The 24,700-nt window shown below is 49.3% G+C and overlaps 6 non-coding genes across 6 annotated transcripts; 2 read left to right on the top strand and 4 right to left on the bottom strand.

Moving 5' to 3' along the window:
- Positions 1 to 134: 134 nt before the first annotated feature.
- Positions 135 to 206, bottom strand: Trnah-gug (transfer RNA histidin (anticodon GUG)). The gene has a single exon. It is a non-coding gene; the product is annotated as a tRNA-His (tRNA).
- A 1,297-nt stretch (positions 207 to 1,503) lies between these two features.
- Positions 1,504 to 1,575, bottom strand: Trnae-uuc (transfer RNA glutamic acid (anticodon UUC)). Its single transcript has one exon. It is a non-coding gene; the product is annotated as a tRNA-Glu (tRNA).
- A 9,486-nt stretch (positions 1,576 to 11,061) lies between these two features.
- On the bottom strand, positions 11,062 to 11,133 carry Trnae-uuc (transfer RNA glutamic acid (anticodon UUC)). Its single transcript has one exon. It is a non-coding gene; the product is annotated as a tRNA-Glu (tRNA).
- An 8,272-nt stretch (positions 11,134 to 19,405) lies between these two features.
- On the bottom strand, positions 19,406 to 19,479 carry Trnan-guu (transfer RNA asparagine (anticodon GUU)). Its single transcript has one exon. It is a non-coding gene; the product is annotated as a tRNA-Asn (tRNA).
- Positions 19,480 to 21,402: 1,923 nt separating this feature from the next.
- LOC131913989 (U6 spliceosomal RNA) lies at positions 21,403 to 21,509 on the top strand. Its single transcript, XR_009380050.1, has one exon. It is a non-coding gene; the product is annotated as a U6 spliceosomal RNA (small nuclear RNA).
- Positions 21,510 to 23,512: 2,003 nt separating this feature from the next.
- Trnaq-cug (transfer RNA glutamine (anticodon CUG)) lies at positions 23,513 to 23,584 on the top strand. Its single transcript has one exon. It is a non-coding gene; the product is annotated as a tRNA-Gln (tRNA).
- Positions 23,585 to 24,700: the final 1,116 nt, after the last annotated feature.

The following is a 24,700-nucleotide window of genomic DNA, read 5'->3' as shown; positions in this document are numbered from 1 at the left end:
ATTTTTCACACCAACAACTTAACTGGGACAGGACAAAAAAGGGCATTTAAAACTAAGGCAGCAAACTTACTGCTGCCGACCACTGGTGGCAGATGAGCTTGACGCAAAAAGATCGCCGGGTAGAACGGCGATAGTGCCGTGACTCGGATTCGAACCGAGGTTGCTGCGGCCACAACGCAGAGTACTAACCACTATACGATCACGGCGAGCCACGAACCGGACGACGAGCACACCTCTGGCGCTGACGCTGTTGACTGAGCCTCAGTCCCGATCGGCCCAGTCGTGCCCTGCTCTCTGTCTGTTCCCGCCGGAGCCCCAGTGGGGCGCAGCCCAGCGCCGGGCGCGGACCGGTCTCTGCTGGTTTTCGGAACCGCCTGTCCGGCAGAAGTGATTTCTTCCCGGTGCGTTGGGAGCGGCGCCGAGTGCACGCGTCTGCGCCTCGGTCGGGTGGAGAGAGCCGCTGCTAACTGTGCAATCAATGTAGCGTTCAGGTTGACCCGATATTCCAGCGCAGAGCCGTCATCCCAGCGCTTGGAAGGTAAAAGGCAATAGGATCAGGAGTTGAAGGTCATCCTCGGGTACAAAGTGAGTGCCAGGAAGGAGTCTGGGATACTGTCAAGAAAGAGAAAGAGGAGGGAGGAGGAGGAAGAGGAGGCGGAAGCAGCAGCAGCAGCAGCAGCCACTGAATCAAAGGGCCGCCACAAAAGACCGGGGTGAGTGTGAGGGCGCCTGATGCCCTTAGGGTGGCAAACTAATTATAATCATCACCAGAGCCCGTGCTAGGAAGTGTTCCGTCAGCGACCCAAGCTGTAGTCATCGGAGAGGAGGGAGCCTCGATTAGGAAAAAAAGCTTCGGTAAGATTGGGCTGTAGGCGGACCTGTAGGGCATTTTCTTAATTAGTGATTGATGGGGGAGAGCGCGGCCCAGTGTGGTCCCAGGTTCTATAAGAAAGCAGGCTGAGCAAGCCATGCTCAGTACGCAGCACCCGTCCGCGGCCTCTGCGTCAACTCCCGCCTCCAGGTTCCTGCCCTGTGTGAGCTCCCGTCCTGACTTCCTTCAAGAATGAAGGGCCTTCCCTAGGGAGGATCCAGCCTTCCCCTGGTCTTCCAGGCACTGACCCTGACAAGGGAGAGGAGCCTCTGTAGCCCAAGCCAGAGGTCTTGGTGTGTGGGAAGTGCTCTCCAAGGATGGGGCACATAAAAACGGGAAGGACTCCGAAGTGGGAAGATGCTAAGTCGGGAGTTTAGGGAAGAAACAGTCGCTGTTGTCCCAACTTTTGAGTGCTTCAGAGGTTTTGTTTTCCTTCTCTGAGAAAGAACAGGTGGAACTAATGTCCCCCACTTCCCCCCTTCACAAGCCCTTTATCTCGAACTCATCAAAGACATCTCTGGATGAGCCCACAAGACTGTGCTTGTTGGAAGGCTTCTGGGGTCTTCTGAGTCCAAGGCAGAGCGCTCTAGTGCCTCAGAGCAGTGCTGAAGCGAGAATCCGCTAAAAAGAAGTTCCCTGACCGGGAATCGAACCCGGGCCGCGGCGGTGAAAGCGCCGAATCCTAGCCACTAGACCACCAGGGATGTGCACAATGCTCCCCACTGACCTCTTTAAGGAAACTCCCAGGAGGAAACCTTACTCACTTTCCAAGGTTGACGAGCCCAGCTTTGAGCCCGCTCCTCGGGTCCAGGCCATCATCATCATCATCATCATCTCTCCCCTTTACAGCCTGGGGAACGGGCTGCCTCTGAAACCGGCAGACAGGAGAGCGCATGGAGAACCCACTCCACTGTAGCCTTCGCATCCCTCTCTTCCTCTGAGCTCCGGGTTCCTGGGGGGTAAACTGTCGGTTTGCCTCAGCGCGCGGCGGGCCAGCGAGTCCTCCTGGTCCCTGTCACGGCGGGAACCGGCTCCCGGGACGCTCCCGCAGGGAGGGGCTGCTGTTCCTCCCCTCCCTCCTCCACCACCGCAGCGGACAGCATCCGAAGACCTCCGGGGTCGTTTCTCCCACTGTGTTGGTTTCTCTGCGGCTCCAGTCAGCCCGCCCCGCAGCTGTGCTCCAGCTGTGCTCCAGCTGTGCTCAGGGTGAGAGCAAGGCGAATATTAAAGACAAGGTCTTGAGACCGCACCTCCGGCTGCGTTCCGTCGCTTTTCGTTCCATTTCCTTTCCTTTTGCCTCCTCTGTCTTCCTTCCATGTCTCTTTCATAGAATTGTTTCAAGAGAAGGTGAAGAGACAGTGCCTCACGCCTTTAACTCCTGCAGAGAAGCCCAAGAAGGGCTCTGTGGTCCTCACTTAGCCTGGTCAGCACAGTGAGGTCTAGGCCAGCCAGGGTTGCACGCTGACAAACAAAACGCTGCTCCGCGATTCAACACAAACTCGGGATGTCAGCCAGGAATAACATGTTGGCAGCAGTAAGTTTGCTGCCTTAATCCTAAATGCCCTTTTTTTGTCCTGTCCCAGTTATGCTGTGTTTGCGTAAGTTGTTGGTGTGAAAATGTGCGGTTGGGTTCTTGAAAGTGCTGGGGATCGGTTCCCCTGTGGTTTTTCCTGTTTGGTAAACAGTGTCCGGCTTGCCTCCGGATACAGAGTAACCGTTCCTTGACCCCTGCTGTTAGAAGGGTATATAAACCCATGTTTGTGTGAATAAAGAGAGCTTCCCTGATGAACGGAGACTGGGTGTCCTGAGTGCTGTTTAACCTCGGCGTCCCTCGCCAGATTTCGTGCTCCAGTTGCGCGGGTCGCGGCAAGTAGCTATTTCGGAAGAGACTGTAAATAAGGACCCAGTGATGACTGTTTAGTCTCCCAAAGTGGATGAGCCTCGAGCTCCCCTCGGCTCCTCCTAGACACCACCCCGGCGTCACCGAGCTGCCCGGAGCTCCAAGCCGACAGGGGGCTCCACCCGGGCCCCCAACAGGACTCGGCAAGGAAACCGCGTGCGCTTTGGGGTCTAGTCCTTCGCAGATCCAGAGCACTGGAGCGCGAGGGCCGAGTCTGGGGTGGGGTGGGGCGGGGGGCCTTGTGGGTGGGAGGGGAGGAAGAGGGGGAACGCAACGCGAGGATAGAACTCGGCAAGAGCCGGTGGAGCCCGAACCTCGGACGTGAGGAGATCGGTGGCTGGCCAGCCTTCGCGAATGGGTTTCTGTGGGTGCGGAAGGCTAGCGAGAGGAGGGCAGAAGGGCCAGCAGGGGAGCGACGGAACCCCTACCTGTCTGAATTTTCAAACTCACGAACTGCATGCGGTTCATGCTTGCCCAGGTGCCCGGATCCGCAAGCTCTTGCGGAGCTCTTAGTAATTTGCGTGTTGACGCTGCAGCTGCTGTTGGAATCCGAGACGTGGGAATGGGCTTCCACCGAGCGACTGAGCTTTTCTGTCACTTACCGGCCACCACAGCGCAAGCCTTGCCTAGGACTACTGAGGCAGAAGAACGGAAAAAGTAAACTGCCTCGTGCACACCCAAGGCCCGGCAAACAGGAGGATTTGGTTTTGGCGCAAGGGAGGAAGGGCTTCCTCTCTGTCTCGCTGCAACGTGCTTTAATGCCATGGTGTGGCCAGATTCGGTTTTGGGTTTTGTTTTCGTTTTGTTATCTCAGATACTTCGAACGGTATTCGATTTCTAGGCCAAGTTAAAAATGAGATCGGACTTCTCACTCAGTAGGGTATTTTAAATACTCTTGATCAATACACGAAAATAAAACGTCAAGACGTTTCCCAACTGTTTTCCCCCTCACAGTGAGCGAGTGATTGAAGTATAATTCATACAGATTGAAACGCACAGAATTCTAGTTTAGCCTGGTGAATTTTGACAGAGCGACCCATCATCTCCTAGTTCAGATCATTGATTTTCAACAGCTCAGAAAGTCCCAGTCCTTTATGGTCATCCCGACCTCAAGGCCCGTTATACAATCACCATTCTGATATCTTTGCCCAGAATGAACTTTTCTTACACTTAAAATCCACATACATGAGCATCATAGCTTTTTGTCAGGGGGTTTGTGTTTTCAAGGCAACACCTTTCTTATTATGCCCATGTATTTGCTGCAGGGGTGACTGGTTGTGGGGGTGAGCACTTTTCCAGTATGTGAATGTTCCGGGAGTCCTGCCCCAGCCTGTGTTCAGGTCCTGAGACGGAGAAGGGGCGACCACGGGAAGAAATGAATTGACCGACCACCACATGAGTTTCACCCAAGCCACTGGCCCAAATAGCTCTTGCTGTCTTTATTTACACTTCAAAAACAAGCACGTTTTCCCATACTAACCAACAAGATTTTCCCATCCTCCAACGTTGTTAACCTTTGGCAAAAACGAATATGTCAAATACGTTTTTCCCCCAACTTTAACATCAAAACATCTTTAAACCCCAAACAACACTCACCATTTTGCTGGCCAGTTATCAAGCCAGGAACAGCCTGTCTTTACAAAACTAAAAGATGACAAACGTGGACACACATTTTTAAGAACAACAATATCGTTCAAAACTTAAGGCATTTTTACAGAAATAGGGGTGATTGCCTTCGGATCCTGTCAGCACTGAATAAGGACAGCTCCGGGGGTCTGGAGTCACATCAGGCATCCCCACGGAGAAACCTGAGAAGCATCAGCTCCCAATGAATTTTAGGGGGAAATGTTCCAGAAAAAAAATGGGGTTTCCAGGAATGATCACATCTGTCCCATGTGTGATTGCAAAATGACGCTAAAAACCGCCAAGAGAATCATCCATATTGAGAGAGAAGAGTGTGCAGGCCGAGCAGTCCCAGCAGTATTGTGTGCTGTTCTGCAGTCCCCTGGTCCTTGCCAAGTGAGACTGTCCCTTTAGGCCTTTCCTCATCTGGAGACCAGTTGACAATATGGACAAGCACTCATACACTGGTCTGAAACTAGGCTGCATGGCTCCCGACATGAATGTACCGATATCAACAGACAACTGGCTATGTCTTGTGGCCACCGAGGACATGACTGGTCTGTCCTGGTTAGTATTTTTGTCAACTTGATACAAGCTAGAGTTATCTCAGAAGAGGAACCTCAATCAGGAAAATGCCTCAGAGGGATGTGGTGGGTGCCAACTCACCTTTCATTCCAGCACTCGGGAAGGCAGAGGAAGGTGAATCTCTGTGAGTTGTGAGTTCCAGGACAGCTGGGGCTACCTAGTGAGACCCTGTCTCAGATAGATAGATAGATAGATAGATAGATAGATAGATAGATAGGTGAATCTCTGTGAGTTGTGAGTTCCAGGACAGCTGGGGCTACCTAGTGAGACCCTGTCTCAGATAGATAGATAGATAGATAGATAGATAGATAGATAGATAGATAGATAGGTGAATCTCTGTGAGTTGTGAGTTCCAGGACAGCTGGGGCTACCTAGTGAGACCCTGTCTCAGATAGATAGGTAGATAGATAGATAGATAGATAGATAGATAGATAGATAGAGATAATAAATAAATATAAAAGCAAAAGAATGAAAAGTAAGCCGGCCGAGCAAGTCCTGGGGAACAATAGTGAGCAGTAGTTTTCCATAGTCCTGCTTTGGTTCCTGCTTTGACTTCCTTCAGTGAGATCCAGCCTTTAAAACATATGACACATGAATATATGCATAGGCTTGAGTCTGGAAGGCTTAAGGAGGCCTGGATCAGAGCTTTCCCATCTCAAGGAGCACTTCATTCTCCCAGGGAGCAAGCTTATACTGTCTTCCGATCTCTCTCAGGGAGGCAGACACCTGATTGAACAGATCCTCTCTACTCTACACACGGGAATTTCTGAAGCTGGATCTCTCAGATCCCCTTAAAGCGTCCAACAGGGACCAGTTAGACATTACTGCCCTGGGTTTGCCTCAAAAGCTGCTGTTTTAGTCCCAAGACCTGCTTCAGTGGGGGGAAGGGGAGTTCAGGTCCCAAAGAGGATGTGTGGAGTCAGAGAGGGGCAGGGGGAGGGGCAGGAGGAGGAGACAGACGTCATCTGAGGGTGATTCAGGATGGCTGCCAGCAGCATTTAATGGAAACAAGACTAAATCCTTTATACTCCATAGCTGCGCACGGGATTAAACCGGTGACAAGGGGCGTGAGAGCTGGGGGTCTGGTTTGAAATCTGGGATTGAGGAAGCTAGCCTTGACCTTGACAACAGGCACCAGTTATATGTTAAGGAAAGGGCCACAAGCTCCTCTGTCCAGATAAGGAGAAGGACTGCTTTAGCAAGCAGGAACTTTCCTGGTGGTAGTATATGGGCCTGTTCCCCTTATAACACTCCCCAAAGGGAAGATCCGGATGTTGTACTCTTTTCCCATTATACCATATCATTCTGATTTCTCTGTTTATTAACTGAACTCTTGCCGTTAAGGGCCTCAGGTTCTGGGTCTCAATTGTAGGCATTTCATCCTTGGGATCAGGTGTGTCTAGTAAATCTCTAACTTAACTGTTCTTGGTGTAATTGGGGGAAGGCACCATGGTTCCACCGTGGCGGGGATTTTTTTTTCCAAAGAATTATTTTGATTAGAGAGGCTACCATTGTACACATTTTTATCCTTTGCCAAAGCCCACACAAAATTTCCCAAAGGGAAAGGCATTAATATTGAGAATCACTGAAAATGAAAGTTAAAAAGGTGCTGGGGAAGTGTGGTCTGCAATGTCGAAATGCTGGAACTGTGTCAAGCAGCAATGGTCTCCATGTGGTCCATGTCATTTTAGGAAACTAAAACCAGACAGAACTAGACCTGATCATCTGTTTTCCAGAAGCACGCGGTGGCAACACTGAGGATTAAATCATTCCTCAGCAGAAGATAGAGTCTGTCTGGCTCCCCCCCCCCCCGCCCCCCATGTGCAGGCTGCAGCTGTGGGAGTCCTGCTCTGAAACTTCTCAGGGTCACGAGATGTTAATAAAAATGTGAATGTCATAGGATGCAGCTGAATGGCTGGTAGAAGTCTAATAACTGAGTTCATAAACATCCCAAGCATTAACTTGCATCTTCTATATGTACCGAAGGTGGTCACGATTCTTTGTAGGAGTAGATCTTTATGAGAGGAAGAGGAATAAATTCTTTAAGAGATAAAGGAGTTTATTAGAGCAGATAATAGATGCCACTCAGGCAACACACTTTTAGGCAAGCTCCGGTGTGCTCCGGTGTCTTAGATTTTGAGTGGAGAAGACTACATCAGTGGTTTGTTAAAATTTTAGATTGGAGCTGAGCTCATGCCTCTTATCCCAGCACTCAGAAACCAGGAAGGTGGATCTCTATGAATTTGAGATCAGCCTGGTCTACTTAGGAATTCCAGATTAGTCAGAGCTACATAGTGAAATCCTGTCTCAAAACCCAAAATGAACAAACAAAAAGAATTTAGATTGGCAGAGACAGGAAAGCAAGCTGTCTTTGACAACAAAGGGACCAATCCCGTATGAAGAATACACACAAGGCAGTTCTTGGCAGGATGATTCTGGAAATGCTTTAGGACTGGGTCCTCCCTCTCCAGTGAAAACTACAGCTGCTAGCATGAAAGTGATAGGGTTTGGCAAGGTGCCTCAGAGTCAGTGTACTGGCCAGGTGTGCGTTCTGGAATCCCGGGTCAGGGTTTCAGATGGCCGGATCTCCAGTTGGAATCAGCCTGAGCTATGTTACAAGACCCCATTGCAATAATAATAATCAAATCAAGTTTATTTACAAGTAGACAAGACAGTCTTGTATCCTCTTGGCCTGATATTTCCTGGTACCTGGTCTGCCTTATCTTTTGTTATTTCAACTTTTCCAAGTATGTTCCAAAACTTCATTTGTACTAGGAATCCATATTACTTCCCAGAGTTGAACCAAAGTTAGCAACTTTTGCTCCTTCATAAGCACAGAAAAACCTAAATGGCATGTTCAAAAGCAAGGAATTGGTCTTTTAAATAAGTAAGCACACTGGGAGACCAGGAGGCCTTGGGAACTCTTCTTCAGTTCCTGGGACAGACATTGCTCAAGCTTCCCAACTTCTGAGGGTGACTGATAACATGTATTACATTGGTTAGGTGTCAAAGACACGCATCAATCAGTGTGACTTAGTGTCTGTGAAAGATAATACAGATATTAAATGTGCCAGCTGAGCTGCCATGTAATTAAGAAATGCATATGGGAAATCATGTGTTAGATGATTCCTAGAAACATTTATATAGAAATTGCTGGTAAATGGATGGAATCACTATGCTTTCTAGAATAATAAGCTCATCTTGGTTTAAGTGATTTTGATTTTAAATGCAAAGTATATTTAACTTACTTGATTCATAATTTTAATATTATATAAATTTAAATCTTCATTGAAAGTATGAATTGAAGTCCCCCCCCCCCAAAAAAAAAGTTGTGCCTGTGTTAAAGGTCCTGTGACTGACTGATGAGAATGTCTCAGATTGTACAGACCCAGAACATTGCAGGTCCAAACCAAGTTACTCTGGGCTATCTCTTCAGCCTCTCCCTTAAAAAATCATTTATTGCCCGGCACTGTGTATGATCTGATATCCTTGTGACTGGCAGGTAAAATCGTTTTGGGAATGTATAAGCAGATTCCCGTCCTTCACCGGTCCTGGTGCTGAGCATATCATCAGACAGAATCTGGGGCCTAGAGCAGACACTTTCTGCTTCACTGTAACCCACCTACCTGAAGTTCGGGAGGAACCCTGATTTATGACTTTCTTCATTCGGTCATTATAAATACTTCATGAAACTGTTACTACACTGGGACATGGGGCCTGCAGTGACTGAAATCTGTGACCCTGCCCCATGCCACAATCAGATTGAACTACCTCTTACTGCCTAAGAGCTGTGTTTTGGCATCAACAAAACTACAATATTCACCGATTTGTTTTGCTTCTTCAGGGGAGCGGGATGTTGAGGGTTCAACCCAGGACCTCACACATACCAAACGTGTTCCACCACTGACATACACACCCAGCTTACCTTTGACAGGTAAAATTGATACAGTAAATTTAGCAAGTTCAGCATAATTAGATATTTGAATTGGAAATTAGGCCAGGGCTTCTGTAAGCTAAGATACAATGTCACCAACAAGTTCTACAAAATTAGGAAATCTAGAAATCACAACAGGATAGAGCATAGGCCAGCATCATGACAATGGTATGATGCAGCCAAGGAGTCACTTAATTGAAAGTAGAAGACAGATTCACACCATCAAGTATTAAAATTTTTAAAGTGTTTAGAGAAGCTAAAAATATATCTTTACTGTCAACTTGCTTTATTGTTTTCTTTTTTTGTTTTTTTAGTTTTGGTGCCTGTCCTGCCTGGATCTTGCTCTGTAGACCAAGATCTACAGCCTGCTGAGTGCTGGGAATAAAGGTGTGTGCCACCACCGACTGGCTATTGTTTTCTTAGTGTGAGTGCTAAGAGGCATCTCAGATGCATCTTGCCTGGAGTTACAGCAGTTGTGAGCCGTCTATACAGATGCTGAGAGCTGACCTTGGGACCTCTGCAAGAGCGGCTCCTACTCTTAACTGCCGAGCCCTCCCTCCAGCTCCCCTTTCTTCTCTCACAGATGACACTGAGACCCCCAAAGTTAGAGACTGGGCGAGGACGGTCACGCAAAGGGGAAAGACTCACCAGTGACAGCCTTGGGCTCCACTCGGACCCTGGAAACAGAAGCATGTTAAGTGTACATCCAGGAGAGGAGCTTGGAAAGACCTGCCACACATCTGCCTGCCTGGACATAAACAGGAGGTGAGACCAGTTCAAGGCCAGGCCAGGCCAAGTCAAAAGGGCAGCCCCTAACCAGACAATTCTAGAGACCTTAGTCCTCTTCTTTTATTCATTTTACACTTTCTGTAACTCTGCCAACAATGGAAGATGGCTCTTGGTTTTTGTTTTGTTTTGTTTTGTTTTTGAGACAAGGTCTCTCTACGTAGCCCTGGGTGTCCTGAAACTCACTCTGTAAACCAGTCTGGCCTCAAACTCCCATATTTCTGCCTGTGTCTGACTCCCAAGTGCTGGGATCAAAGGTGTGCGCCACCATGCTGGCTCTGTCCATTCCTCCTAGCCCTGTCAGACCTCCACAGCACACACAGAGACAGGAGGGAGCAGAGGGCAAACGTTGATTCCCTGAGGTCTCCCTTTACTTGGGATGTGGTAGAGCTCATGATGATCCAAGACCCCACTGGAGGGCAAAGTCTGATGGCACACATCTGTCTTGGTACTTGGAAGGTGGAGAAGGAGTTGAGGGCCATCCTCAGCTACATAGTGAGCTCCAGGGCAGCCCAGGATACACAAGACACTTTCAGAGCAACCAGGGAGTGGGGGGGCTAATGTTATCAGGATGGCAAAATGAGAACATTCAGGGCTACAAGCCTGAGTTGGACAAGCTTGGCCTGGACTGTCCAGGAAAACCCAAACAGCCTCTACCTGAAGCTTCTCCAAGAGTCTGGAGCACATGGGTGTTGGGTTCTGAGGGACAAGAGGGCCTTCCCTAGGAGGATCCAGCCTTCCCCTGGTCTTCCAGGCACTGACCCTGACAAGGGAGAGGAGCCACTGTAGCCCAAGCCAGAGGTCTTGGTGTGTGGGAAGTGCTCTCCAAGGATGGGGCACATAAAAACGGGAAGGACTCCGAAGTGGGAAGATGCTAAGTCGGGAGTTTAGGGAAGAAACAGTCGCTGTTGTTCCAACTTTTGAGTGCTTCAGAGGTTTTGTTTTCCTTCTCTGTTTGGAACTAATGCCCCCACTTCCCTCCCTCAACCCCTTTATCTTAGCAAAGACCTCTCTGAGAGTACCCACTAGACTGTGCTTATTGGTGTCCAAGGCAGGGCTCTTGTGCCTCAGAGCCTGTGGGAATTGCTCTCCAAGGATGGGGCACATAAAAACGGGAAGGACTCCGAAGTGGGAAGATGCTAAGTCGGGAGTTTAGGGAAGAAACAGTCGCTGTTGTCCCAACTTTTGAGTGCTTCAGAGGTTTTGTTTTCCTTCTCTTTTTGGAACTAATGCCCCCACTTCCCTCCCTCAACCCCTTTATCTTAGCAAAGACCTCTCTGAGAGTACCCACTGGACTTCCTTATTGGTGTTCAAGGCAGGGCTCTTGTGCCTCAGAGCCGGTGAGAGGCTGCTAAAAGGAGATTCCCTGACCGGGAATCGAACCCGGGCCGCGGCGGTGAAAGCGCCGAATCCTAGCCACTAGACCACCAGGGATATAGATAATGCTCCCCACTGACCTCTTTAAGGAAACTCCCAGGAGGAAACCTTACTCGCTTTCCAAGGCTGGCGAGCCCAGCTTTGAGCCCGCTCCTCGCTCCTCGGGTCCAGGCCATCACCATCATCATCATCATCATCATCATCATCTCTCCCCTTTACAGCCTGGGGAACCGGCTGCCTCTGAAACCAGCAGACAGGAGAGCGCATGGGGAACCCACTCCACTGCAGCCTTCGCACCAAGTGCGCCAGGATGGCGCATCCCTCTCTTCCTCTGAGCTCCGGGTTCCTGGTGGGTAAACTGTCGGTTTGCCTCAGCGCGGCGGGCCCGCGAGTCCTCCTGGTCCCTGTCACGGGAACCGGCTCCCGGGACGCTCCCGCAGGGAGGGGCTGCTGTTCCTCCCCTCCCTCCTCCACCACCGCAGCGGACAGCATCCGAAGACCTCCAGGGACGGACCGGGGTCCTTTCTCCCACTGTGTTGGTTTCTCTGCGGCTCCAGTCAGCCCGCCCGGCAGCTGTGCTCCAGCTGTGCTCCAGCTGTGCTCAGGGTGAGATCAAGGCGAATGGACTTCAGGAGAAAGACTTGATTTTCAGACCCTGTTCAGCCTGGAGGGATTTAGGCGGAGGGGAAAGTGGTGGGGTTCTGGATCTAACGCGGAGGGGAAGGGCTCGGGCTGCAGCGTCCGGGTTTCTATCTCGCTCACAGCGGGAAGCCAGATGGATCCCAGCCCGGAGCAGGTTGCTGGAGGTGAGGAAGGCCTCTGCAACTCATCTCAGTGATCCTCGACCTTCCCTTTCCTCTCTCATCCTGTCTTTTCTTCCTCTGTCTCTTTTAGAAAATTGTTCTGTTCTGTTTTCGACACAGGTGTCTCTCTGTAGCCCTGATGGGTCTGGAATGCGCCTTGTAGACCAGGTTGGTCCTCCAGCTCACTTCGCTCGAGCGCCTTCCTCCGCCTCCCGAGTGTGTGATTAAAGGCGTGCCCCACCACGGCCCAGAAAGTCTTTTGAGCGACTGTAACTGGCGGGATAGCGAACAAGGTCCTGCCCAGAGAGCTTGGCAATGTGGAAAACTGCTCAGGGGTGAGGAGAACCAGCCGACGGGGTCCCCGGTGGATCTGTCACCAGGGGAGTCTTGTGCTCTACCCAGTGCGCTCTGGCTGCCCGCAAAGCTCCTGCCACTGCGTGTCCAAGGTCTTCCAAGGCAGAAAGTGCTCGCCAGGGGAAGCGTGCGCCAGAGGCCTGACGATCTTTCCAGACCAGGAGACTGTGGCCCCGATGGACCCTGGGTGGGCACCCGAGAGACCGCCCTTCCTCCTCCTGCCAATACCGTCTCTAGGGACTCCTGCCCTGGCCTGAGGTCCCGACTGTGGTGCGGGTGTTTCCTGTTCCAGAATGATGCGGACTCACGCTTTCTCCACGCTTCCCCGCTGACTCCTGGGCTCCCACCGCTGCAGAAGCCCCCGGGCTCCGACGTCCGAACCCAGGGTGCGGGCGGCCGCCTGTGACTGTGGACCACGGGCGGCCGTTTGGGGTCCTCCGCGGAGGGGGACCAGGTGGGAAAAGCGGACGCCGGCGTCCTGGAGCTTTTCCACCGATGAGCGCTTCCAGCAGCGAGAACCTCGGACCCGTCCTAGTCCTCACATCCGTGGCCTGAATAGTCCTCGGCCCACAGGGATTCCCACTGCTCTGGCCTATGAATAATACCCAGCTACACCTTGGTGATTTGGACAGTGTAATCCTACAAGCGCTTGGAGAAAGACCACCGATCCAAATAGCCAAGCTGAAGCAAGATTAAGGTGGGGTTCAAGAGCTCAGCCCTAGACATGGGGAAGGTAATTTTTTTCATAGCTCAGGTTTCCAAATGGGGGATTTGGAAGGTAAATAAAGGGCAAGGGGGCGGTGACAGAAGCAGATAACAAGTTGGTTATGAAAACCTCCTGGAACAAAGGCATGGTTACAGGCAGCCGTAACAAGGTGGTCGGAACAAGGTGGTCATAACAACCTCTTGAAACAAAGCATGGGCGTCTTTTCCTGGAACAGGCAGTACAGAACCATTTATAATTAAGGTGACAGATGGGCCTAGCTCAGTCCTTGAGAAACAGAGATTTAATCATAAACAGGAGTGAACCTCATTTGTCTTTACTATAAAATAGCTTTTAAACCTGTGCTGGGGGCAGGCTGGTTTATCAACAGTCCCTGGGAAAGCAATGGCTTGGGGACATTTGTCAGGTTTTAAAGGTCAGATTGAGAGACCAACAGGGTAAGTCCTGGAGCACAGAAGGGAGGAGGAAGTCGGGGAGACAAAAACCCTGAAACCAGTGCCTGGGAAAACTGAGAGACAGACCAAGTTTAACTAACAAACAAAGCTGGTTCTCGGAAAAGGTAGGTGATCTCCCTCTGTCTGTGTCTTTGTCTCTCTGCCCAACACACACGCACGCGCACACACACCACACACACACACACACACACACACACACACACACACTCCTAGTCATTCTTAGCTGCATAGACATTGCATTCCAGACTTAGCTATGAGACTGTGCCTCAAAACCAAACAAAAACAAGACTGAAGAGAAAAAGTAAGATAAATATGAGACTCGGAAATGAGTGTACAGTCACTGCAGACTTGCCGATACAAAAAAAAGATGATTGAAAATATGTAAACATAACAGTTTCACGAACAAAAGAAGACAGCTAGAGGGTAAGAAGGAGGAGGAGGAAGAGGAGGAGATGAAGAAAAGAAGAAGATGAAGAAGACAATGAAGAAGAATTTCCTGCCCCATTCACAACCCCCAGTAGCAGCATAATATTCGTGGTGAGCTGAACTGAGGTTCAGATGCCATGACTGTGATGGGTAGGGGTAACTGTCACTTGACACATCTATGATCACCTAGGGGGATTATTGTGATTGTGTTGGGATGGCAAGACCAGCCCCCGGAGTGTGACAGCAGTCCCTACCTGGGATCCTGGACTACATGAGTGAAGGGAGGGAGCTGGGGGGCTGCAGACAGGCATCCCTCTTTGCCTCCTGATTATGGATTTGATGTGACCAGTGACTTCGAGTTCCCGTCTCTGACTTCCCCACCATGATGGACTGACTCTCCCTTGAACTGAGAGCCAGACTCAACCTTTCTTCCCTTACTTTCTGTTAGCACATGTGATCACAGCAGTAGAAAAGAAACCCAAAGTCCTAACGTCATAAGCCACTAGTGATAGGCTAGTTACAGCTAAAGAGAAGTCTATACATAGCCATCAGAATGGAAATGAAATTGTGAATCCATCCAGGACTGGAAAGATCCAGAACAGCGGGATCATCCTGTATATTACTGTTGGAAATGCAAGATATTACTGTTGTTCTGTGTTGTGTTCTGTGTTGTGTGGGCTGTTCAAAAAAGAAGAGTCACCCCAGAATGTAATTTTAGGTTCTCTGGCAGCAGGGCGGAACAGTTTTTGAGACCTGAACCTCGAACTTCTGTTCGGAAGCATATTTAGTTGCTGTACACAAAGGTTGTGTTTGAGGTACAACAAGTTCCTCATATCAAAGCCCCTTTGATCTATTCTGTATGTTCACTGAAGGAAGTCATCACAGCCCACAACCTTAGTCCTGATTGTGTACTGTTTGTGACCAAAGTCATGCAACAGATGGAAAACCTCCTCAGAAAAACAACTCTATCAACCATAGAAAGAAATCTCTATGATTTCTTCAAGGTCTAGATAACAAATATTAATACATTCATTCAACTGATACATTCATTCAACTGTTACTCTAGATACAGTGATACTGTTGCATTGTAATATTTACCCTAGATACAATGACTATACTAGATTCCTGCTACATAGTACAGTTTTTCTAGGGAATAGTCTATTGTCTGAAGGTAAACTGTATCTGTTTACCTTATAGATATCAGCTGTATCTGGCAGGGACCAGCACTGTTGCAGAGAAGTAAATACTGTGTTCACACAAAACCCTGTACACTAAAGTTTATAGCTGCTTGTTTTGTTTTATTTTGTTTGAGACAGGGTTTCTCTGTGAAGCAGCCCTGCTTCTCCTATAGACCTGTCCTGTAGGCTGGCTTCAAACTCAGAGATCTGCCTGCCTCTGCCTCTGCCTCTGCCTCTGCCTCTGCCTCTGCCTCTGCCTCTGCCTCTGCCTCTGCCTCTGCCTCTGCTGGGACTAAGGGCGTGTGCCCCCACCACCTGGCTTATATTTTGCTGATCTTTACACTGGGCTACACACTTAAGAGCAGAGCTCTGATGGTTTGAACAAGATGTCCTGAGTAAGTCTTGGCACTGGAATACTTGGTCCCCATTAGTGGCTATTTGGGAAGGATTAGGCCGTGTGGCCCTGTTGGAGAAGATGTGTCCCTGGGGCGGGCTTGAGGTTTCAAAGCCTCTTACCATTCTGTGTGCTCTCTCTCCTGCTTGTGGTCTGAGATGTGAGCTGTCAGCTGTTCCTGACACCAGGCCTTCACTCTGCCATCATGGACCCTAACCCGCCCTGACAAATTCAACAGTTTCTTTTATAAGTTGCCTTGGCCACAGTGCTTTGTCACAGCAATAGAGAAGTTTCTAAGACAGCCCCCCCCCCAGCATCATACATGTATATACATGCTTTCTCACACATACACACACGCACAGAGTGAGGGACTGTGTCACAGCACAGAGTTCAAAATCTGCACTAGGCTAGGTGGAGATCCAGGAGAACTGATGGAATCATTCCCCTCCCAGTTCAAGTTCACAGTGAAAAGACCGATTCCCCAGCTCAAGGACAGTCAAGCAGGGAGAAGTTCTTCCTTAGTCTTTATTTTACTCAGGCTTCAAGAGTTTGCTGAGCTTCACCTACTGTGGGGAGCACGGTGTGGTTTGCCCAGTCTACTGACTCAGATGGGAACCGAATGCAGAAATGCTTACCTACATATCGGCGCATCTTCGAGTCTAGTTAAATAGATAAAATTAACTCACTGGCCTGGGGGTGGTGGCTCATGTCTTTAATCCCAGCACTCTGGAGGCAGAGGCAGGCAGATCCCTGAGTTGGAGACCAGTCTGGGCTACAGAGTGAGTTCCATATCTCAGAGAAACCCTGTCTCAAAACAACAAAAATTATCTATCACTGATACCTCACTCACTATAACTATTCAATTTAGCACAATTTCTTACCTATTAACTTACTTACTATGGTTATCTCGAGGTGCATCCATTTTCTAGCAAATAACATAATTTCATCCTTTATAGTTGTAACTATTAGAGAAAGATGCAGACAGAAAATTCTAGAACAAGTCCATCTGTGGCAGAGGAGAGAGAGAGAGAGAGAGAGAGAGAGAGAGAGAGAGAGAGAGAGAGAGACCTGGAAGAAGTCCTCCTGATGCCAATCTGCAGTGTCTGTCCTTGAGCAGAACATTTTCAGAGAAGTACCCGGAAGCAGCATGGGTGCTCACTGATACCACATGGAGGGCAGGCTTGAAGAGTTCAAACAGCTGTGGTCTTCAGAGTGACCTGACTGAGGGGTCTACCTAGAAAAGTTCCGTAAGATGCGGGACCGCTAAAACAAAGAGCCGGACGGAGAGCCTGTGCAGGGGTGGGGGGTGGGGGTGGGGTGCTCTGGGAACCACCCTGCCTTGTTCCTCGGTCAGCCCAGGAGAACTGCTCTTGTCCACAAGGACCAAAGTGCAGGTTCCACTCAGCGTGTAGTTCCCCACAAAGGACAGGGAAGAACAGAAGAAAGCCCACCTCTGCAAAGGAACTATCCTAAATCTGGGGCTGACCCCTTCCCAATCTGGAGAAAGAGCATGAACACTTTTGATAGGCTTGCTGATGTGGGCAGCCAAGGACCAGCAAGGATCTGGGTGTTGTAGAGGATTCCGTGACATCATGTACAAACACTTGCAAAGATTTCCTCCCTTTGTCTCTCTTCAGACACAAGTTCCCAGAGACACTGATGTTTCCAAAGGGCAAGAAAAGCACACTGGCAGGACTGTCTCAGACAAGAGAGTTTTCAGTGACAGAGCCTGCCCACTTTCTGTCAAGAACACTGTAGAGTTTCCTGGGGGGCAGGTACTGGTCTCATTGTTTATAGCAAAGACCTTATGTGTCAGACCAAGACCCAAAGAGCAAAGAGGAGAGGTGAGGAACAAAACCGGACAAGGACAGTCAAGATTTTCTTCCCTTTGGACAAGCAGCTTGGCAGCGAACTGTCCAAGAGCCCGACTGGCCAGTCTTCTTTGATCTGAGTGACCAGGTCATCCCAGAAAGTCCTCCAGCTTTTGGAGGACTCTGAAGTGCCTTATTTCCATCCAAATTGTGCTGTATAGTGTCTGTGTGCCTGTGGACTGTGGTCCTCCGTGGCACCCCTCCCCCCAGCTAAGCCGGTGCACTGTGGTCCTCCGCTGCACCCCACCCTCACCCCACCCCACCCCTGAGCTAAGCCGGTGCACTGTGGTCCTCCGCTGCACCCCACCCTCACCCCAAGCTAAGCCTGTGCACTGTGGTCACACACACCCCCCACCCCCCCCCACCCCCCCCCACCCCCCGCTAAGCCTGTGCACTGTGGTCCTCCGCTGCACCTTCCCCGAGCTAATAAGCCGGGATGACAGCATTGCCCTGGGTCAGCACTGGAGACAGCTGGGAGAAAGTTTGGTGTGCAGGCAAGTAAACAAGAAAGGAACACGGTTACAGCTGGGAACACTGACCAGGACCAGGCACCACCCCTGTGGAAGATACATTTGCAGAATGGGCTCAGAGTAGAGCACGCTATCAACACCATCACGTGACAATGGCAGACCCATCTCTCCACTGTTGAAGCAAACATTTGCAGGAGTCAACAAGTGTGTGTTTGCTTTCACAGCCGTTCTATCCACTTAAAAACAATTATCTGGAAGAAAGTGACAGGGAAGGAAAGGGAGGGTGGGGATCCGGAGGAACCTAGCTGTATTTGAGGCCTTAAGGAATTCAGAGTAGGGCCAGGCGCAAGCCTTTAATGACCTCACCCTCGGGAGGCAGAGGCAGGTGATCTTGGTGAGTTTGAGGCCAGCCTGGTCTACATCGAAAGTTCTAGGACAACACAGGGAAAACCTGTCTCAGAAGAGGAGGAGGAGGAGGAGGAGGAGGAGGAGGGGGGGGGGGGGAGGAGGAGGAGGAGGAGGAGGAGGAGGAGGAGGAGGAGGAGAATGACATAAATTCCGAGTAGGTGCTGACAGGGCTCAGCAGTTAAGAGTCCTTCCTCTGCTTGGAGAGTTCTCCACTGGCAACCACACCAGGCCGCTCACAACGGCCCGGCAACTCCAGTTCCAGCAGATTTGACATCCTCTTCTGACTTCTTGTGAGCATACACATACACAAAAATAAAATCTTAGCCAGGTGTGGGGTCATATACCTTCAGTCCCAGCATCCCAGACAGGAGGCAGGTGGATCTCCTGAGTTAGAGACCAGCCTATCTACATAGGGAGTTCCAGGACAGCCAGGGCTACCTAGTCAGACCCCGTCTCAAACAAAACAAAGCATCCTTCATAAAATTTCTCTTTCTTATATATAGTCATATAGATTTCTTTTGTAATATAAAAGAAACGCAGAGTTGGGCATGGCTGGGCGTGGTGGTGACACGTGCCTTTAGTGCGGGCACTCCAGAGGCAGCAGCCAGCAGATCTTCGGGAATCCCAGGCCAGCCAAAGCTACTCAGTGAGAAACTGTCTCAATAAACGAATCAAAAGAGAAAGAAACGCAGAGGACTTCTCTACTCCTGCTGCCCTACTAGGTGCTAGGACCAACCCCAGCAGTACCGTGGAGACCAGGGCCAAGAAAGCGCAGCAAGAGGACTTCCCTTTAGGTCTAGAATCCTCAGTTTTCATCTTTCAAGTGTCCAAACCCAAACAAGGAGTCAAAGGAAACCACCCTAAATTTGTATCTGGAGATCCTGGAGAATGACTGGGTCAGACTAGGTCACTGTCGGGCGCGATGTGTCTTGCCTCTGTTTTCATTTCCGCTGTGGTGGAGGCAGAAGCAAATATCAGCCGGCGTGAGACATTTCCAGGCCTTGTCTAAAACAACTAAAGTAAATAAATAAAATGATGATGGCAGCAGTATTAGCAGTGCCCCCTCCTCCACAATCTAATCCCACCCTGGATATTCCTGCCAACTTTCTTGGCGTAGGTTACAAGAGTCTACTGTTGACTCTGGAGGTGGCGGGGGTGGCCTGGGATGGATGGTTTCTGTTTCTTGAGATGTACACGGCTAGCACTTTAGTAAGGTAAGGAAGGTACTAACAAAAGGAACACCAGCCGTCCCTGGGTGGGCTTGAACCACCAACCTTTCGGTTAACAGCCGAACGCGCTAACCGATTGCGCCACAGAGACGATGCGGGACGCTGTTAGTGCGGCTGGGTGGTGAGTGAGGCGTCACCGCGTCGGCGTCACCTCGGGCTGACCGCAGGGCTGGGTTCAGTCCTCATCAGCCGGCGGCGGTGCTGGCCGCTGTGCAGACGTTGGGGTCGGCCCCGCGCCTGCTTCCCGAGCTCGCACAAACGTTGGGAACCCCAAGCGTCCTGCCCGTGACTTCCGATGCTGGGATCGCGCCGCCACAAGGGGGTCTGGGGGTCCCATGCTGGTGGGGTCACAGCCCGGGCGCCCAGCAAGACTGAGCGAAGGAGCACACTTACGCTTTGGGGTCCGACGGTTCGCAGCCCCTGGGGCTGCTCATCCCACGTGTGTGCTGGAGCCGCGGCGCCGTCCGGGCTTGGGCCTGGGTGTAGGGGAGACCAAAGACCTGGGTTTAGGTCCTGAGCCGGGGAGTTGGCCCCAAGAAATGAATTGTCCAACCACCAGATGAGTTTCACACAAGCGGCCGGCCCGAGTAGCTCCATCTTTATTTATACATCAAAAACAAGCACGTTTGTCCACACTAACAAGTATTTCCCATCCTCCAAGGTTAACCTCCGCCAAAAACAAATAGGTCAAATATGTTTTCTCCCAACTTTAACATCAAAACATCTTTAAACCAAAACAACACATCATTTTGTTAGCTTGGTCAAATGCCGAGCCGGGTGCACCCTGTCTTTACAAAACTAAAAGGTGATAAACGTAGGCACACAATTTCAAAAATAGCAATATCGTTCAAAACATATTTACAGAAATAGGGGTGATCTGCTTCCGATCCTGTCAGCACTGAATCAGAACAGCTCCCCGGGTCTGAAGTGACAGCTAGCTTCCCCAGACAAGAAACTTGGGAAGCATCAGCTCCCAAAGAATTTTAGGGAAAATATGTTGAGAAAAAAATGGGGTTTCCAGGAATGATCATATCTGTCCCGTGTGTGACTGACAAAATGACACTAAAACCGCCAAGAGAATCATCCATCATTATAAGAGAGAAGAGAGTATTCAGGCCTGGAGGTCCCAGCAGTATTCTCCGGTGTCCTCAAACTCCACTGGTCCTTGCCAAGTGAGACTGTCCCCGTGGGCTTTGCCTCATCTGGAGACCCATTGGACAAGCACTCATATACTGGTCTGAGACTAGGCCTCATGGTTCCCGAAAGGTGGGAGCTGCCCTTACTGGAGTTAAGAACTGTGGAGACCAGGGAGGGAGCAAGTGTTTGTTCATTCAAAGCAATTTACACAGCTATTTGTTCAAGAGATGAACGTTTGCAGTGTTATTAAAAATGTTCTTTGCAAAACATGAGCGAATCTACTACAATTTAATAATTCTTAAATTTATTTATTTTGAGACAATATCTAATCATGTAGCTCTGGCTGACCTGGAGCTCGCTCTGTAGACCAGGCTGACCTGAAACTCACAGAGATCCGCCTGCTTTCTGCCTCCCAAGTGCTGGGATTAAAGGTATAGGCCTCCATACCATTAAAGGTACATGCCTCTACACCAGGATTATAGTCAATTTTTTAAAAAGTGGTTATTGCTAAGTGACTATTGAAAATAAGTAAGAAAATAAGACTGCCTGTCTAATCTGACATATGGTATTTTAACACAGGCAAGTTTGGTCTAGTGATGAACCAGTCTGCCTCCATCTTGAACTTAAAAGCCGTTGAAAGGACACTAGCCCACTCCAGCATGTGGCTCTGGTGGGCCTTGTCCTTCTCCCCCATTCCCTCTGCCTTGCTGAAAACCTTTAGACTACATTCCTAAAGCTAGCACCACGGTCTAGTCCCTTATTCGGCCACTTCCTCTTCCTGACACTGACTACCAAGGTCCAGCTATCAAAGTATTAGTCCAGCAATCAAAAGCTTCCTTTGGCTCACTTAACATGCCCAATTAAAATTAAACACCTCATGCTCGCTTCGGCAGCACATATACTAAAATTGGAACGATACAGAGAAGATTAGCATGGCCCCTGCGCAAGGATGACACGCAAATTCGTGAAGCGTTCCATATTTTTTTTTTTAAAAAAAATAAAAAAAAAATAAAAATAAAATTAAACACCTCTCCGGGTGGTGGTGGTGGTGGTGCACGCCTTTAATCCCAGCAGTCAGGAGGCAGATCTCTGTGAGTTCGAGGCCAGCCTGAGCTACAGAGTGAGTTCCAGGACAGGCTCCAAAGCTACACAGAGAAACCCTGTCTTTAAAAAACAATAAATAAATTAATTAAAATTAAACACCTCCTCCTAACATGGGGTTTCCCCTTTTACCTTTATAAGCTGCCATTTGACTATGGGCCATGTCTGCCTCCTCTCTATCCAGAGACAGTCCTTTGTCCCTGCAGGACAAATACCCCTTCCTCTTCTCTCTTGCCCCTTTTCTCTCCTCTCTGTGGTGATATATTGTGTACCCTAATAAAATTTACCTGAAGATCAGAGAACAGAACAAGCCACTAGATTAAATATAGAGGCCAGGCAGTGGTGGCACACACCTTTAATCCTAGCACTTGGTAGGCAGAGATCCGTCTGGATCTCTGTAACTTCGAAGTCACCTTGGACTACATGAGATTGACTCAGTCTAGGAGAGAAACAGGCAGGCAGTGGTGGCACACACCTTTAATCCTAGCACTTGAGATCTCATGCCTTTGCTTGGGAAGCACACCTGGCTTTAATCCCAGGAAGTGACGGCCGGGCAGAGAAAGGCACATAAGGTGTGCGGAGACAGGAGTCTCTCCAAACTCTGGTCCCACAGCGGGCTGGGCAGGACACAGGAAATCTTTTGACTATACCCCTCTCCCTTGTTCCCTCCCCCTTTTCAAAGGCAAATAAATCTCCTTTGTGCTGAGAAATTGATCTTGGGGATCCTCAGCTGAAACTGATCTCTTACAGCCATCTTATACTAAAGACAAACTAGGCTTGTTCCTGTTTATGATCAAACCTCATTTTCTCAAAGATGGACTATGCCCACCTGTAATCTTAACTACAAATGTTTCTATACTGCCTGTTCTAGGGAATGGCAAAAGCCTTTGTTTCAAAAGTTATAACCATCTGGCAACCCTACCTTTGTTTCAAAGGGTTGTTATGACTACCTTGTTATGTTCTGTTTCTGCAACCCTGCCTATTTTGCCCGCCAAATCTCCCATTTGGAAACCCCCAGAACTATAAAAACCCTTTCTTCCTCATGTCCAATGCTGACCTCTCGAAGCCCACATTAGGGGGAGGCAGCCCATGTACACCATTAAAAAAGCTTACTTTAATTTTAATTTTTTTTTTGTTCTTTGAGACAGGGTTTCTCTGTGTAGCTTTGCGCCTTTTCTGGAACTCACTCTGTAGCCCAAGCTGCCCTCGAACTCACAGAGATCCGGCTGGCTCTACCTCCCGAGTACTGGGATTAAAGGCATGCACCACCACTGCCCAGCCAATTGTGTGTTTTAATTAATTTGGCCATGATAATTTAGGTCAGTGGTCTCTTTCCTCACATTTTGGGGATTAACACTTGCTTAAATGTTTTGTGTAAACCTTTAAACATAATTGCTTGCATTTAACTTGCTTTTTAAAAATACATTTGCTGTAAGAAACACAAAAACCAAAGGTACACAAATGTATATACATGTGTATATATGATGAAAATTTGAAGGTTCCCCCACATCTCAACCCCCCCCTCCATTGCTGACCCACTTTCATATATTATAGGAAGTAGTGGAAGGCCTCTGTGGCTGCTAGGTGACCAAGGAAGGCAGGAACTTCCAAATGCTGCTCTTGGTGTTCCTGGGAGGTGGGGAAATGCAGACAAGACAGTAACACTAACACCATTTATTGGAGAAATGTCACAAGGACAGGAAGGGGTGGCAGTCTGAGACAGATGATGGAGGCTGGAAAGACTTCCCAGCTCTGAGTTGAGGGGACTTAATCTCATTTTTGCAGGTGCAGGTGAAATGCAATAGGATAGTCAATAGGAAAAATTGGATGGTAGTCTCTATTCCACAGCCCAGGAAATGTTAGACAGGAAACAGACTTGGTGTGTTGGTTCCATGGTGTAATGGTGAGCACTCTGGACTCTGAATCCAGCGATCCGAGTTCAAATCTCGGTGGGACCTTTATGTTTACCTTCAGAGGAAAGTTTTCTTTCATTTAAATGAGGAGATCCTGATCCTGAGGAAAGGCAGAGAGACGGGGAAGTTGACCACACACAACAGGGTGACCTGCCCTGGGGCTCTGGGTGACCCCAAGGTCACCGAATCACCAGGTCCCTCAACCTTGCACAGGTGAGCTGTAACAGGAAACACGGCCACAGCTGTCCTTGGGTTCCTGGGTGCAAGTTTTGCTTTGGTTCAGGCTGGAGCAGAGGCCGCGGCTGCCTTTCTGTAGTACCCTCCAAAAGCTGAGTGGCTGCGGCGCCATGGTCTCTGGAACGGAACTCCCAGGCATGAGGCGGAATTCCTAGGCATGAGGCGGCCTTCACCATAGATGCCTCCTAGCTTGGCCAAGGCTCAGGGAGGACCTCTGTTCAGAGGTCGCCTGGGGGCTGAATCCTTGCTGGTCTGACAGCCTTGAATGGAGACCGAGAACCAAGGAAAGACAGTAGTTACCAGAGATCAGATAAATACCAAACAACAGGACGGCTGTACTCCTGGATAATGACATTCCTTAGGGGACTGCTGTTTTCACAACAAGCTTTGGACACATAAATCTGAGAGAAAAGAATGTATAATAAATACAAACTCATTCCTTTGTGTGGATGTAAGCATTTGAAATTCATCTTCCCAGTCACTTAATGGTGATATTTTATTTGTGCTGAAATGTGATTTTATTTGTATGTTAATAAATAAAGTTGCCTGGGGGTCAGAGCTCATAGCAAGCCATAGCAGAAGCCGGGCAGTGGTGGCACACACTTTTAATCCAGATCACATGACAGGCAGATCTCTGTGTGTTCAAGGATACAGCCATCTTGGAGACTCACGCCTTTAATCTCAATACCAACCATAGAGACCTGGAGGTCTGTATAGACAGGCAGTGACGGGGAGGTCATGTGATTGGGTTTACAATCAATGAGAAGGCAGAACAGAAAGTCAATAAAAAGACAGGCACACAGGAAGTAGGTCTCTTTCTCAGGGGAAGGACGGCAGCGGTGGTAAGAAGGTGGTTTTTAGTCTCAGCTCTTAGCTACTGCTCTGACCTCTGGGGCTTTTAACTCTGCATTTGGCTCTGTGTTT

The sequence above is a fragment of the Peromyscus eremicus genome, chromosome 6 (genome assembly GCF_949786415.1).
Source record: "Peromyscus eremicus chromosome 6, PerEre_H2_v1, whole genome shotgun sequence".
In the NCBI taxonomy this organism is placed as follows: Eukaryota; Metazoa; Chordata; class Mammalia; order Rodentia; family Cricetidae; genus Peromyscus; species Peromyscus eremicus.
Note: the sequence above shows the minus strand (reverse complement) of the source record. Positions and strands in the feature narration are given on the sequence as shown.